The sequence below is a fragment of the Lepidochelys kempii genome, chromosome 2 (genome assembly GCF_965140265.1).
Source record: "Lepidochelys kempii isolate rLepKem1 chromosome 2, rLepKem1.hap2, whole genome shotgun sequence".
In the NCBI taxonomy this organism is placed as follows: Eukaryota; Metazoa; Chordata; order Testudines; family Cheloniidae; genus Lepidochelys; species Lepidochelys kempii.
The window spans coordinates 102,503,911-102,518,760 of record NC_133257.1 but is presented as its reverse complement, the minus strand read 5'-3'; the positions used below and the strand labels follow the sequence as shown (position 1 = coordinate 102,518,760).

Below are 14,850 nucleotides of genomic sequence, written 5' to 3'. Positions count from 1 at the left end.
CAACATAATGCCACATTGTTTCTCCCTGTTATTAAAAGGCTTTTTGTTACACTCAGACTATGTGCTTGCAAGAGGGGATGTATTGCCCCTTGGGGGCGCCTAGTGGGGGTGGTATATATTTGTCCCAGGTCACTGGGTGGGGGCTCAAGCTGGTTTTGCATTGTGTTATTGAATGGAACCCCTAGATACTGTACCCGGCCCTTGTTGCTGCCAACTCTGACAGGCAGAAGGGTTACATTTGTTTTATCAAAATGAGGGACCTGAGCTAGTTCAGATTGACCCTCTATACCAAAAGTCCTTTCTTTGTCTGCGAGACCTCTTAAACCTGGTCTGAACCAAAATATGCAATATCCCCCAAGAGGTAGTACTTCTCTGGAGTTGTTTGTTTGTCCTGGGTTTTGCAGTAAGTCCCATCCCCCCCTTGATTTTTAGTTCCGAGAGCAAGTTTGGTAATCATCCCCTATCAAGGTACAACACAATACCTAGCTCACAAATATACTATTTTTAGATATAGAAGTTGGAATATTCCTGGGGCCTGCAGCATCTGGCACACTTCAGTATAAGTCTTTCTATGCTTCTATAAGAAGTTTGTGCTTCCAAGGAGTGTCATCAGTCCCATTTTTAAAGTTGCTAAACTTTAATTGTGAAAAGGGTACTACTCATATGCTCAATGGTAAACACACACAAGTCTTTGCAAGCTTGTAGTTAAACTTTCCTTTTATAAATGTGCTCCTAAGTACAAGATTTAAATTGGGAGAAAAGCAATCATTTTTGGGAGACTTTATAAGGTGTTTAAGTCAAACTAGTATTCAATGTTCCCTAAATATAAAATGACCAGAAGTTTGTACAGGCTAATGTTTGAGACGCTGCTACCTCCTCTTCTTCCTTCCCCAGTTTTGTGACCTAGGACTCTTTTTTTTAAAAAAAAAAAAAAAATATATTTCATGGTGGTGTAGTAGTAGCTTGTTTTACTGGCTTAATTTTTAGCATGCTATAGTGTTGCATTTTTGATATTAAAGGGCTGTACTGTGAACCTCTACTCAATAGAAAAAAGTAATCACACTGGCTTCACTGGGACTAATTGTGCAAATAACTGCTCATCAATGAGAGTGATGGCTTCACAAACTGATCCCAAACCATGAAAGACTTCCTTACCTTAAAATGGCTTCTGCTTGTTTTTATTTATCAGATACATTACCTAAACATTTGTATTTGCTGTTGTAAATAAAGTGGGTAATGATCAATACCACTAAAAAATATGGAATTAGTAGGAGGGCTGCGTATCCTACCTCTCCATCTGTTAAGGCCTAAACATATGACATAAGGTAGGACAAAGACCCAAATAGAGGGATAGCAGAAAAATAATAGCCTAAAGGAGCTTTGGTGTTTAAGTGTGACTGTGATTTCCTGTTTCTGCAATTCCGAATAAACAATTTGCAATAATAAAATTGCTCAACTACACTTTGGTTACTTGATCTCTTGAGTATATTTCATCATAAACCAATGTCAGTCATGTTCATTGAGATGGCAGAGGGGGAAGAGGTTCTGTATATACCAGTCTCTAAAGAGTAGTCCTATGTAACATTCACCTCATGCAGAAGGTATGCTGCCCAATTTACATTTTCAGGTGGTATTATTTATGATTGTGTAAGTTACATATTTCTTTACACATCACTAAAATCCAAGCCCTTAGTTTGTTCCAGTTCCCTAACTTGTTTTGTTTCTTCCTTATCTTTGTTTTGGATACTAGCATTCCAGGTACTGACCTGTGAGGCTACTTTCCCAGCTTGTACTAAGATATAGATTTGTTCTATCTGCTTGTGCTAAAGGCTTACTTCAGCAAAGGCAAGGTACAGTGGGATATGTAGCATAAATTAACAGGATCATGGTGTAGGCCAATCTAGGGTACATCACTGTTATATACACACATGGAGTATGTGCATTAAGCACAAATATTGTATTATGTTAATGTTGTGCAGATAATACATATTTATATGCCAGCGGCATATTAGGCAACAGGCCTCCCAACTCAGGCTTGGCTTAAAACTTTTTTTTAAATATATTTTGGGTTTTGATTTGCTTTCTGGTTTTTTGACACTCTAGGCTCAATGTTTTTAAACTCTTCTCTATAATGGGAAGGGCTAGACATTTGCTGAGCCTCTCATATAATAACAGGATTCTTTGTTCCGGAGCTTTAAGAAACACCCTAGGTAGTATGAGTCTTGAAATAAAACCATGACTGTTACCAACACTGGATCCTGAAAACAAAGCAGTAGTTCCATTATGCTCACTGTGACTCTGTGTGTAGTTAGTGGGATATATGGCTGCAGAGCCTTGATCCTAATATGAAAGATGCCCTTTGTCAGGACTGTAAATACATTCACTGTGCCCCTTGAAGATTTCCAGAGCACTATGCAGGGTGTGTGCTTTATTTATTACAGAGCTGAGATCTATTCCAGTCCTAGTCTTGTTGCAAACCTGTGTGTGAGAGTTTCCTTTAAATATGAAGTATATCATTTCCCCTTCCTTCCACACTATGCACTACCTATGACAGGTATCAGAGGTTTCTTCTGCCTCTCTTGCCCAGCCCCAGACGAGCTTATCGGACTGAACTGCCCGTTGCTTTCCTTTCCCATAATGCTCGTTGATGTTCAACTCCTCGAAACGCTGAGCCAGGAGCTTCATCTTTCTTGTCTGTGTCTTTCTAGTTCTTCTTCCTGGTTTGGAGCGGCGCAGCAGCCCCGCCCCGCCCTGACATGACGCCCGCGCGGCCCGCCTGAGCCCAGGTGCAGCAGATTGCCCCGGCTCTCTGCCTGGGGCGGCGGCAGGCAGGCAGGCGCCCGGGCTCGCAACCACCTTGGGAAGAACCTGGGCGACGGCAGCCGCGCCGGCAATTGTATCTCAAACCCGCAGCTCCTCGCTGAGCGACGGAAGCGCCCAGGGCTAGCTGCGGGGAGAGAGGCGCAGAGCTCCGCTTCGTGGGGGGGGGGGAGCACTTTCTCCCCTCCCTGGCGGCGGGTGCAGCCTGTAGCCGGTGCCCCGCTCCCCGCCCGGGTGGGTTGCTGCGAAGGGGGGGGTCTCCCCCCCCCATCCCCGTGTCGCTCTCCACGCCGCTGGTGGATGCCGCAGACCCCGGAGCCCGAGAGGACGCGCTGGGTGCGTTGTTACTGTTTTTCGTGGCTGTGCCTCTGCTCAGCCCCGCGGGGGGGGGCGGCGGGGCGGGGCCCCCCATGCCCGGCGGCGACGGCGGCGGCACACCTGCCTCTTGTTCACCGCGGTGGGCTCTTCGTTAGCGGTGGGCTCGGGGCGGGGGGAGGACGAGGTGGCTCTGTCAGTGTGTGGAGGGGGGTGATATTTGCCTCGCTGCCCTCCCCTTTGTTAGGTGCCCCCCTCCCACCCCGGGTCAGAGACAGCCGCCGGCCCCCGGGATTCCTGCGCGCTGGCCCAGCCGGCCCCAGCACCGGGCTGGGCAGGTGCAGGTGCCCGGCCTCACCTCGTTGCCCAGCGGCCGCTAAGGGGTAAAGCACCGTGCTGGGCTTCCCAGCCGTTTGGCCCGCTCCTGCGCTGGCAGCAAAGGTGTTTCCGGGAGAGAGAGAGGCCCGCCAGCCAGCCGCGGTGCCGTATCGGGCTGGGGGTGTCCCGGGGCCGGGAGCGGAGCGCCCCAGCCGCAGCCCGGGGCCGGAGCAGGGGTCCGCGCGGAGGAGCGGGCAGGTCCCGACCTGCGGCGCGGCCCGGGCTCACGCGGGGTGTGAGTGTGAGTGTGTGAGGAGCGGCTAGCGGCCCCCAGACATGGAGCGATCGTGCTGAGCTTGGCTTTTGCTGTCAAACCGAAGCCCCGGCCCCGGCGGCCCCGGCCCCGGCCCCACCTCGGGGCAGGCCCCACCATACAAGCCCGAGAGGCTGAGGGTTTCCGGTTTCAGCTCAGGGCTGGGGCCGGGCGGAGTAAAATCGAAACAAAACAAACCCCTCGCCTAGCGCAACCAGCTGCAGCCCAGCCGCAAGCGCCAGCTAATGAGGGGGCGGGGCCGCCCGCCTGCCACTGCTGCCCCGCTCACCTGGCCGCCTCCGGCCACCCAGAGGCTCGCCGTGCGCTTGAACTTTACTTGATACTTTCCTTGCAAAGCTGCTGGGCTGCGTAGCAGGAACGTGCTTGTCCCGCCCTCGCTGATAGCTGCTGAAGGGTGGTGTATCGCCCAGTATAAGTGCATTTGTGGTTCCTTCTGTCAGCACTAGCAGGAAACTCACTCCCTTTTGGGGTCTTTGCTTTCTCTCTTGTTGTCATCAGTGTTTTCTGTTTGTGGGATCTCTGGTAGGGTAAGCCTCTATAGTAACTCTAGTTTATTGCATTGTTATCAAATTTCTCCACTCTGGGATTTATTTGATTTTTGTTACGTGGCTCATGCATTTGGAGCTGTGGACTTGGCAATTTTTAAGTATTTTTGTGTTACCCTGTTCGTTCTGTAGCAGCGGTAGGTATGTTGATCTTAGGTTTCCTGCATATGTGTGTTAGTTATTCGTAAGTCAATGTGGAAATGATAAATGTGTATATTGTTTTAAATCAAGTGCAGAGGAGGGTGGATAGTGCGTTGGGAGCATCCAATCCAATCTTTCAGCTGATCAGATACTACATTTGAGGGTTTGATTTTTTCCTCATATATGGGAAAAGTTACCAAAAGAGAGGGCACAATAAAATCACCAAAATCAGAAACACCAAAGACCTGATTCTGCATCAGTGGAGGTTTCCCTCTCACTTTAATGGGAGTAGGATTGAGCCTCAAGTGATTAGAATATACTAAAATGTATTAATTTTACATGGATTTTTACAATATTAGTTTAACACTTCAACACTGCTGAGATTAATAAACGCAATCTTGGATCCAAGATGCGTGGAACGCCACTAGGTCACTGTGGTACATAAAGTGGTGTAACTGTTGAAGAGCCCAGCACAAGGACTTGAAATTCATGAGTGGGAGGAAGAGGTTGAAGTGCTCAGTCATACAAAATAATGGACCAGTAAAACACATCTCCCTTACCTTAGTACATTATTGATTTGTGTTGGCAGATGAGCTGAAAATAAAAACTCTGAAGAAGACATAAAAATATCTCCAAAGTAGTTAATAATTGGTAAGGAAGATGTTGGCCACAGCTGTCAGGAGTCATGGATTATATATTTTTCATACATATTTTAAACTAATGACTAATGTTTTTTTTTAAATACTAGTGAGCATTGAGAAATTAGATGGGTAACTGGGTAGGTGGATGGATGGGTAGGTAGAGAGTTGTACAGATTTTACTGAGAGCTAAGAGAATACAGTATAATACTGCACATGTGACAATTAAAGGATCACAAATGAATAAAGAACCATTTAAATTAGTGCCTTAAGTGGATTTACATTAAGCTTTGATTGTATTAGACCATGAGGTCAAGCAGTTCAAGGAAACTGATATGTCATGAGAAAAAGACAAAGAATAGCTCAGTCTTTTATTGTTTTGTCATGACAAACAACTCGGCGAAGGTGGGAGAAACTCCATAAATAAAATGTAATGTTATTTTCTTAGCCTCACTTGGCCTATAGCAAGTACAATGTAAAGGGCAAAAGGGGAAGTACTTAAATTCATAGTTTGCCCTGAAAATCAAAGAATAATTGAGGCCTAAAATAGTTGAATCACTACAGATTATAACAGTAACTAGTCACAGTTTGACTTAGCATTGTTGCCTTGGCTGTTTCCCAAAATCTACCATGTTCTACTTAATGACTAGACATTCCAATATACTCTTGTTTAAATCATTAATATGCAAACTGAGCTGTTTAGTCTTGGATGCCAATGAGAATTCTCAGAACAAACTTGTTCTCTCTTTGGACTTTCATTCCTAAATGGTGACTCCTAAACCCAGCTCCATGTGCCTATTGAATGAGATGCAATGCTTTGGTTCACAGTCACCTAATCTCTTATATCCTCTTCCAAAAATACAGGTACCATAATTACAATAAGTACCTGTCACCACTCCCTCCATACTGAATTTATATAATACTTTTCATCCATAGATTTTTAAAGTGCTTTACAAACGTGGACAAGTATAATTTCTGTTTTCACTGATGGGGTAACAGATCTTAAATGATTTGTCCAAGCTTCCACAATTACTCAGTGGCAGAGTCAGGACAAAATTTCAGATCTCCTGACTCTTAACTCTGTGATCAGTGCAGTAGGCCGCAACTACAGCTGTCACCAAAATATAGATATGAATAAACTACAAATGCAGACAATCACAGTGTTGCATATATTAAAATCTTTGCCAAATATTTTAGACTTGCAAACTTAGTGACACTGGTATTGATCAGATTAAATTTAAAAAAAAAATTATCTGAGTGAGAGAGAGAGAAGAGAGAGATTAGTGTTGCAGATAACCGAAACCTAGATAGCTTAGGATAGGGTTCTTTGAGATCACTGTAGATTGGATCCACACTGTGATCTGGCTCGCTTTTCAGTTACAGCTTACTGGTTGTTTTTCTTAATACTATCACGTGTTGTCACTTGTGGAAAGGTTGACTGGCATTGTGATTTTATTTCTTTTTCTAGTTATGAATGTGGTTGAGTAACTTTTTAAGTTTCATGTCTTGTTCAGTGTGTACATGTAATGGCTTTTATTTAGAGATGGAATGGTTATACTATTCTTACTCACTTTGCACACAAATTCCAAGTGAATCCTAAAACTAGTGAATAATGTCAGGCTGAATGATTACACTAAGATCTACATGCAGCGGGGACCATTGGCATGCTGCATTGCTGCTTCTTGTATGTGGGAACGAGAAATCTGTATCTCCTCTTCCCAAGAGCTAAAAGAGAGTGTATATGCCAGGGAAGAGCAGACAAGCTGGGGATAGGGCCAGGTAAATGAGCCCTATCTATCCACTGTCCCAGCAGAGATTTTCCTAGAAGGCTATTATAACTCTAATTGAATTCCCTAGAGAAATCCCAAATCTTCTGTGTCATGTCTCCTGTTCTACGAGGGAGGTAGAAGAGAAATTGTGACAACATCAGCAAGTGAGCAACTGGACCTCACAGCTCCTCCCTTGTGCCATGCCAGACTCCTCTGTGCTAATTCTCGTGAGTTCTGCACACTGGAGGACATCAATACTGCTGAGGACCTAGAATATACTAGAAGTTAAATGGAGCTACAGTGATGGGATCAGGCAGGGAAGCTAATGGGTCTCCCCAGGGGAACTCGTATTACTTTTCTCTTCCTCCAGTCTCTGGAGAAACGTGGAAACTTGGAAGAGTGAGGAACTCTGGTCTCATTGCCGCACATACTCATTATTTCCTTGTGTGGTAGTTGTATTCAGTACTCAATCTAAAACATTCATTTGGCAATTGTTGAACTTAAATTTAAAATAAAAAAAGTTTGCTCCCCAACCTCACTCTGTCTCCCACCAAGACTCTTTTGCCCTCAGTTCAAAAAAGTTTGAAAATGTTGAGAATTCACACGGGTTTACCCTTGAAAGGGTTTGTCTATCTAGTCCACAGAAGCGAGCCTCCCAGCTCAGGTTGACGGCTTTGGGCTGGTGGGGTTCATGTGAATGCTCTAAAGATAGCTGTGTAGACAGAGCTTTGAAGTTATGGCTTGGGCTCTGAAATCTATGGAGGGGGATGAACAAGTGCCTTTGTACATGAATAAATAGATTTTAAAAAATTAAAGGTCTAAGCCTTCCAAAAAAAATAAATCATATGCTACTCAATTTTCTGTTAATGTTTTATCTTTTAAAGAGCTCCAGAAATATATGTATGCTCATATATTAGCACATACGCGTTTCATACATCCAAACAAATACAGCTACATTTATTTCAGATGAATGTACATTGGCATAAGCAAAATCTAGCTGAAATTTATTATTTGTTTTTCTGTAGTGCCAGAAATGTGAAGTGTAAACAAAGAGTAACAATTTTTTAAAGCCTCTTTCCATAAGCATTTATTGTCTAAGACCCAATTGCATAGGTGAACAGTCCCATTGAACTCAATGGGACTAGTCTCATGTATAAGAGTTTGCAGGCTCAGTAGCTAAGGACCTAGTCCTGTCAGCTTTACTCGTGTGAATAATCTTTTCTCATACAGATTGTTCTGCTGAAGTTAGTGAGGTTGTTTGGGGGAGTAGGTTCTGGATGACCAGATCCTTAATTAAACAAAGGACATTAATGGATGAAAAACAATAGGGTAGGGAAAAGATTGCCATTAAAGATATAATTTTATTATGTACATCGTTTGATGTTGTCATATATTAAAATATTGGTTTGTCAGGTTTCTGAATGTAGTGGAGTACTGTGTTTTAGGGCTTGAAGGAGCCATATTAGGAATGAAAGCAGGAGTGGGGTCATCGTTGAAAAACTAAACAAAGAAGTGAGTTTTGAGAGTTTAGAACCTGATTGCATTATGCACAGGATCCGAGAGGGCATTATTTATTATTTTTTTAGCCCCAAATGGTGCTAGGTGGTACACAGTACAGGCAAAACGACAAAGTCCCTGCCCTGAAAAGTTCACAGTCTAAGGCTATGTCTACACTACGCACCTTTTAGCGACACTGCTGTGCTGCTACAGCCAGGCTGATAAAAGGCACGCAGTGTAGCTCTCCCACTTACAGAAAACTTCCACTCCCAATGAGCAGCGGTAGCTTTGTCGGAAAGAGAGCTCTCCTGCTGTCAAAGTGTCACACTGGCACTTTTAGTCAGCAAAACTTTTGTAGTTCGGGGTGTGTGTGTTTTTTTTTCCCCCCACACCCTTAAATGACACAAGTTTTGCCAATGAAAGTCCAGTGTAGACAAAGCCTAACATTAGACCTTAAGTAAGGGTATGAACAATAGGATGGAGAAGCAGAGAGGAACTCACAGCGGGTGCTTAAGTGCTCAATTAGGGTAGAGGTAAGCATGTGCTTAAATGCTTTGTTGATTTGGAGCCTTAGATACTGGAAAGATGGGCTTGGTAGAAAAGCCTAGATAGATGATATGAAATCTCAGTGATATATTTGCAATAATATATCCGTATTGTATTAATGCTCACCCTGTGGGGAGCACTAGCTGCCGCAAGCAGTTTAAAATGCAAGACAATTCAGTGGTCGATATAAAAAGCCAAGCTGTTTTTTTTGAGAACCTGATCAAATTCCTACTGAAGTCAGTGGTACTCTTTCCATAGACATCAATGGGAATTGGATTGTAGTTGTTTGTATTATGGGCACCCACAGGGCCCCAGTCATGGAGCAGAGCCCCATTGTGCTAAACAATGTTCAGACTTTTAACAAAGACTGTCTCTGCCCCGAGGCACTTGCAATCTAAGTGTAAGATGAGAGACAATGGGTGGATGCCACAAACAGATTGGGAAAGCACAAGGAAACAGTGAGACAATACTGATCAACATGATAAGCACATCAGCTGCTAAACCATTCAAGTTTTTTTTGTAGGCATCACAGCAGATGGGTGTTTTTAAGGAAGGATTTGAACAAGGAAAATGAGGTGGCTTTGCAGATGGTTACAGAGAGCAACTCGTATGTATGAGGGGCAGCATGAGAGCAAGAGCAAAGGTGCTTGTTTGGAAATTAACAGATGGGTGGTGAAGGCCAGTGTCATAGATAAAGCAGAGTTGTGAGTAGACATCTTGATAGTGTACAAAAGATGGTAGGTGGCGCTGAGAGAGGTTGTAAAGAGCTTTATAAATTAAGACATAGTTTACCTGATGTAATAGAGAAGAGTGAGTCAAAGAGAGGAGTGATGTGATTGAAGCAACAAATCTGAAAAATGACACATGCAGCAATGTTTTGAAGAGATTCAGGTGGCATAATACGAGATTGTCGAGACCAGAGAAAAGGAAGTTGCACTAGTAGACACACAAGATGATGATGAACCTGGATGAGAGCTTCAGTTGTGTAGACACAGAGGAAAGGCCATAATCTTGGAGTTGTTCAGGAAAATGCAGCAAGATTAACACAAGCCTGAAGGTGAGGATTGAGTTGAAGATGACACCCCGATTATGGCTTAATTGACAGGGAGGATAGTGGGCATATTTTTTTTTTATGAGTGTCATGAGCATGGAAGCATGTCCTCTGGAATGGTGGCCAAAGCATGAAGGGACATATGAATGTTTAGCATATCTGGCACATAAATACCTTGCAATTCCGGCTACACAAGTCCCGTGCAAACACCTGTTTTCTGGTGACATTGTAAATAAGAAGTGGGCAACATTATCTCCCATAAATGTAAATGAACTTGTTTGTCTTAGCGATCGGCTGAATGAGAAGTAGGACTGAGTGGACCTGTAGGCTCTAAAGTTTTGCATTGTTTTGTTTTTGAGTGCAGTTATGTAAAAAAAAAAATCTACATTTGTAAGATTGCACTACATTACTTGTATGAGGTGAATTGAAAAATACTGTTATTTTACAGTGAAAATATTTGTAATAAAAGTAATAGTGAGCAGTGTACACTTTGTATTCTGTGTTGTAATTGAAATCAATATATTTGAAAATGTAGAAAAACATCCAAAAATATTTAATACATTTCAGTTGGTATTCTATTGTTTAACAATGCAATTAAAACTGCGATTAAAAAAATTAATCACAATTAATCACAATTTTTGAGTTAATTGCGTGAGTTAATTGCGATTGCTCGACAGCCCTAATATATACATTTAACTACTTATGAACATTTGTTTGTAGGTTTTTTTTTTTAACATTTCTCTCATGTTAGAGAGTTGGAATTTTGTGTATAGGCTATTTCTAGTCAATACTGCGATATTTTTCACAACACTGCACAGTAATGTTTAAACATTTTAAACATCTGGAAGTTCTCATGGCTTTACAGATTAAAAAAAAATTTAATGGGTGTTGATACAGTGTAATTTAACTATGATCCACCAAGGTAAAAATGCTGTGAAAGAAAAGTATCTGGTTGCACTTTTTTTTGTTGATTTTCTTTTTCTAATTAAATATTAATTTTATTGATCATATTCTGTTGTAGACATTTTTATAAAGTCAAACTAATATCTTGGGCCTAAACCAAGATGTCTATTTTTACCAATAAAGACTAGATAATACTATATCTGAATGATGTATCTTTCGGTCAGTGAAAAATTTATAATTATCTAAATGGTATCCGCTTATCCAAGTGTCATTTAATATTACAGGCCGCAGCTGGGTGGCATAGTGGCTAAATGTTTAATCTCTATAGATATGGGTTTTGAAAGTGGGTTAGGTCACAAATGAGTATTGTACAAATTAAACCTAGTCCCTAATAGGCTTTTGCCAATATCACAAATAGGGATGTAAATAGCGTTTTTAAAAAGTATCGATTAAATGTTTAATCATGAATGAGTTCACAACTTAGGCATGGGAATTTAGGATGTGTGTGTGGGGGTGCGAGTGTGTGTGTGTGGGGGTGCTGCAGCACCCCCCGAACCTGTAGTTCCTTTGCCTATGACGTCAGTTCCATAGCAATGGTCCTGACTCCTAACAGTGTGGAACCTACTTCCACATACACTATGAAATGGTATTGCTGTGGTGTTTTTAATGTGCACATTAGGCATTTATACATTAACTGAATACATTACTGGCAAGACTGATGCTTATCGGTTAACCAGTTAACATTTTACATCCCTAATCACAAAGCCACCTGAGAATTTGGCGTGATATGAATTTTCTGTTCAAAACAGTTTAGAATTCTTCAGGAACGTTGTAGGTCAGGATTGGAGTGCATTAGCAACACGCTATGAAAAAACTTCACAGCAAGGTCCTTTGTGCTTTTAGTGCTAGGCAATGTTAGTGTATGGCTTTCACTTTCGTGAGCACTAAATTAAGGATGCGGTAAATCCACTTTTTTTTTTAAGCTTTGTTGAATGTAAACTACCAGATGTTGTGATCAGACCTCAACTAAGACGTGCATTTTCTTTGCCTCTGGCGAATCTGTTTTGCTGTATTAGTGTTGCATACAGAAGTTCTTCTGATCTTACCTTCTGATATGAAGAGCGATAACAATCTAAAACAAAACCCTAATGGAAGTCCTTGTGTTGAACTTCTGCCTGATTAGCTGGTTTTGAATGCTGTGTTCAGCTGGACCGAGGCTCAATATATAGCGTTTTCAGGTTCTCACCTGACTTTACCCTGGCTGCTTTTTGTTTTGTTTTTAACAACACCTGAACAATTCCAAATAACTTCACTATTAGTAGATTTGTGTTCATAACAAATACAAATTGGGAATTCATCCATATGCTTTTAGAATAAGACAGTGAAAGCTAATTGGGTAGATGGAAATGTGGCAGTTCTCTTAGCTCTGTTGAACAAGGAATTACGCTCTTGTCAAGAAAAAAATATTTTCAAACTTCTCCTAACCATGTTAAGAGCTGATCTTATTAATAAATTACTTAATACACCCTGTTAGCCCACTCAACAGGTTTCAGTCAGCCTTGTGTCTGTTTGCTATGCAGCTTACTTCCAGTTGTGAGATCCTCATTGATTGAGGCATGTGACAGGTAGATTTATACAAGCTTTACCCGATAGGCCAGAATGCAGTGTAGTACTCATTTGTATTAAAAGACTCAGGTACTGTACAAGTACAAAGGAAAACATTCTTGGCCATGAAGAAATTACAAAATAGGATTAATTAAGCCAAAAGTTGTAGTATTCTGCTCAGTTTTGGTATAAACTGCTAAACCCCAAACTGTTGCGTTTTTTTTTTTTTTTTTTTACATGATTGGTTTAAAAATCCTGGGCCAGATCTTCACTTGCTATCAACTGGTGTAGCTCCATCTGTAGCCTCATGGTAATGGCAGTAATCATGAAATCCCAGCTCTACTCTCTGGTATAGCTGCACATCTTGGACACAGCCCAACAGAGTAACTTTTCAAATGAAGTTGAAATAATTCTATTGGTGAAGTTTTCCATATAACCTTCACGTTGCCATTGATTACTCTGTCTTCAGAAATAACGTTAGGGCAGTAGAAAGGGAGAAAACAAGAGAGGTAGTAAGTTTGAAAAGGTAAATGAAATCAGGGTTTCTTTCTCTCTCTCTCAGATACAATATGGAGCCATTTTTTCTAAGTTACTAACCCATAATACTCTCAGTTCTATTTCCTTTGAATACAATGTTTTATCCTTGTTTTACACTTTGAGAAAGTAGAATTTTCTTTAAAACTTCTTGAATTGTATGTGGTTTTTTTTCTTTTACATTTTTGAAAGTGTCATTGTTTTTCAGTCTTTGGTGTCCTAAATCAGTGTGTTTGATATCCTGCCCTTGCAGGTAGGTGGACTCAAGGATGTAAGCAGCTTTTTTGCCTCTAACTATTCTGATCCTAAAATGTGGGAGGGAGGACAAAATAAAAAAAATTGCAGTGAACACTTTAAACAATAATGTAATAATTGGTGTATATATTAAAGGGCTCAGCATATTAAGATGTATTTGTTTAGTACATTTGCTAAATTGAGTTCAGAGTTTTGGGTCACAAGTGAAAATGAGTTTGGACTCAGTCTAATCCCTATTTAAAATGTATTACAAGTTGGCACAGTCACACAGTTTGGCATGGTTAGCAATATTCGATTGGTAATGGGCGGAGGAGGGAGCAGGAGCAGGGCTAGTGGAAAAGGGTGTATTATAGGTCAGCATTAAGATGCAATTGTAGTGCTGTTCTGGACAAAGCTTGTGTATCACCTGTGTGCACTGTATCCGGTCTTAACCTGTGTTCTTGATCCTTCATTTTCACTGTTCGGTAGAAAAAGAATACATTAATTAACAACAACCGAAGATTCTTACAAGTTCCCCATGATTGGTTACATGTTTTCACTTGTTTCATTCTGATCTTTCTTGTGAGTACATGCAGGAGAGCATGAAAAGTTAAACTAATTTTTTTTCTGACTTCAGATTTTTCCTTTAGATTTAGGATTTGTAAAGTACAAACACAATCTAGAATTGTCTCCAAAAAAAATATTCATTTCCTTGATATGTAGAAGAAATGAAACAAAGCCTGTTCACAGGCTGTGAGCATTTTGCCAGTTATTTAAAATTACAAAATCAAACACAGTAAAATTCACCTCTTCTACTAAGAAGCAGCATATAAGTGCTAACACCCCCATTCACCACCCTCTACCACTTTTCAAAAGCCAGCTGAAACAAATGGGCTTTCAGGCTCATGTCCTGAAAGTCAGCAAATAAGGCTATTTCAGACTGGGGTGGGCAGTGCATTTCAGAGCCCTAAAGTCCTTACAGAGAACACCCTGCCAGCTACTACTCCTCTGTTTTATCAAAGTGATTCTAACATGAGCGCAGCCACCTGTGGCAGTGTATCATGGTATCAGTGGCCATCTCTCAGGTAGGCTGGTCCAAGGCCATTTAGTGCGTCTGTCAAGGCTAATTCCCCACTCTGGCACTTCGAGTGCAGAAGGTTGGGGCCCACAAGGATTCTAAAAATTAATACTTGCCACTTCAGGCTTGTATTATTTCCAAGGTTACAACTTTTCTCTGACCTGGGATTGGTAGATGCTGTTACCACTCAAGTGCAGAACCCCTTTGAGAGCCCAGGAAGGCGCACTTGGGAATTCCTTCCTGTGGGGTACCTTCAAGCCCTTCCCCACCCCCAGGGAAGAGCTGAGAGGCAGGAAAAAAAAAAAGGAAATCAGCTACCAGCTAATTAAACATGTGCACAAACCTCTTAAGACACAAAAGTCAAGTTCTGTTCTTAAAGGTAAATTTTCTTAAGAAAAAAAGAAAGAAATACATCTAGGAACTCAGGCTATTGCTAGATTTTTAAAAGAGCAACTACAAGGAGTAAGCACCAAGAATAGCTTCTGGAGGTCCATCTTAAAGTTTACAAGCAACAACAAAACA

The 14,850-nt window shown here is 41.5% G+C and overlaps 1 protein-coding gene across 3 annotated transcripts in view; it reads left to right on the top strand.

Annotated features, from left to right (window-relative positions):
- The first annotated feature begins 2,756 nt into the window (after nucleotides 1-2,756).
- The window catches only part of MBP (myelin basic protein), a 174,206-nt gene continuing 162,112 nt past the window's right edge, over nucleotides 2,757-14,850 (top strand). Inside the window, exon 1 of one of the 3 annotated variants that reach the window (XM_073331790.1) lies at nucleotides 2,757-3,156. The gene's annotated coding sequence lies outside the window, so the exon portion shown is untranslated. The remainder of the gene's footprint in view (nucleotides 3,157-14,850) is intronic. The other 2 variants (XM_073331792.1, XM_073331793.1) reach the window with 2 other exon arrangements.